Below are 2,234 nucleotides of genomic sequence, written 5' to 3'. Positions count from 1 at the left end.
GTGTCCGTGTGTCTCCACACAGTGTGTCCCTCACTCTGTGGGTGTAATAATGTGCGGACTGTCTGCAGCGGCTTCAACTGTTGTGTTAAAAATAATAACAAAATAAAACCCAAAAATCCTTTTTTTCACTGTGCTGCTCCTCGTTCCCTTGCTTCACTTTTCAAGGAGAGGACAAGACATGGTCGAAATAAAACATAAGTTGTCTGGTTTCTTTTGCTTGAATACATTTGTTGGTGTGCAATAATTTGATGGCATAATGTAGGTGATATTTAGTTGTCAGGGAACAGGGAATGCATATTGTAGCATTCTGCTGTGTTTGGCTGTTTGTCATGACTGCAATGGAGGATTGTGGGTAGGATTCATGTTTGTTGTTGTTGTTAAATCCTTTTAGGGAATTGGTTAACATTGTTCTTTCAGCAATTAGTCTGTTGTGTTACTCTAATTTGTGTGTTCATTATTTGTTAACTTGTGTTAAACCGTTCAGCAGAAGTAACCAGAAGTGAGAGTGGTAGGCCTAGTCATTAATAAGAACTAAGAGTTTTACTTCGTGTTGTTCATGAAGAAGAATCCAATGCAGGGGTGCCCAACCAGTTGATCGCGATCTATCGGTAGCTCGTCGGCTGGTTCCCGGTAGCTCATGGAGCACAACCTTCCTCTAACAGCTGAGAGCCTACGAAGCTGCTAGCGAGCAGAGGGGAGGTTGAGAGGAGGGGAAGGGAGCCGCGCAAACCAAGTAGGGGTCTCTGCGGACGAGTAGGCGTGTCACAACAAAAGGCGATTCTAAAGCGACACACCTGATTTGATGGACTCTTTTAAGGGGACATACCTGACTGGACAAGCATAAAAAGGGGCGTCACCGTACAGCACCATCTGATTTGACAAGAACAAAAGGGGCGTTAATGTACGGCACCACCTAATTGGATGATCGTTACTTAGGCGTTTCTTCATTATTAGCTTACTTTTCTGCCGTCCTTAGCAACGAACTTTCATATTTATTTTGATTATTAGTTTCACGTACTTGCTGTTGTTACCAAAGTAATTAGAAGACTTGAGAAAATTACAACCGGCTGATTATGTTACTTGCTGGTATCTGTAATGTCTTTATTATTTACGAAACTTCGCCAGTGTCGGATCGCACGTCGTCTCCATTCATTATTTCCGTTTCCGGTTACATTTCAAAATAAGAGCAACAACAGTCAGTAGCAGATGTTCTTAGAGGTATAAGTTGTGAGGGCTAAATGTTTTTATTTGTAACTAGAAGCACTCGGAGAGTGCAAACCTCCACCAAGACCAATTTTCCCCATCCTGCAATGGAGTATTGCGCGGATACCGCCATCTTTGCCTAACACAAAGCATAATGGGTAATTATTATTATTGTTATTTTTTGTTGTCATTTGGTTTATCGGTTTTTAACATGGAATTATGTGACGCTGTGCTTTCTGATCACTGTCCTGTGCTGTTTGAAACCTCTTTGCACTGTTGTGATTTTAAACCTTTGATTCCGACACGTCATCGTATTTTTAAGTCCTCTGCAGCTGAACAATTTTCTGTTGTTTTTAACAAGGTTTTAGAGTGTTGCCCTGGTTTTATTACTGCTTTTGAAACTGATTTTAATGTTGGTTTTGATACTGGTTTTAATACTGATGAGATTACTTCCATCTTTTATCATAAATGCAAACATGTTCTTGATGTTGTTGTTCCTCTTAAGACAATTAAACCAAAATCAAAGTCTGAACCTTGGTTAAATGAAGCCATTCGTTCTGCCAGACGAGAGTGCAGGAAAGCTGAATGAAAATGGATAACAGATACACTGCAGGTGTCCTTTTATTATGTTGAAAGAGTGTCTGTTCAGATACCAGGACATTGTCAGGGTTAAAAAAGCTAAGTTCTTCTCTAATATGATTGTAAATAATGCTCACAACCCTCGAATTATCTTCTGCACCATCGACTCTGTTCTGAACACCCCTCCATTTTCATGTCTCGACAACTCTCCTGAAACTTGTGAGAAGTTCCTGCAGTTTTTTATCAATAAGATACAAAACCTCAGATCACTAATCTCTCAGCCATCTCTTTATCCTCCCGTCTCCATCACAAGTTCTGCTGTCTTCCATCAGTTTGAGCCTGTGTGTTTTAATCAGCTGGAGAAAATAATTAACAACATGAAGACTTCCATCCATCCATCCATCCATCCATCCATCCATCCATCCATCCATCCATCCATCCATCCATCCATC

This window comes from Austrofundulus limnaeus, unplaced genomic scaffold (assembly GCF_001266775.1).
Source record: "Austrofundulus limnaeus strain Quisiro unplaced genomic scaffold, Austrofundulus_limnaeus-1.0 Scaffold367, whole genome shotgun sequence".
NCBI lineage: Eukaryota > Metazoa > Chordata > Actinopteri > Cyprinodontiformes > Rivulidae > Austrofundulus > Austrofundulus limnaeus.
The sequence above is the reverse complement of the archived record's forward strand: the minus strand, read 5'-3'. Positions refer to the sequence as shown.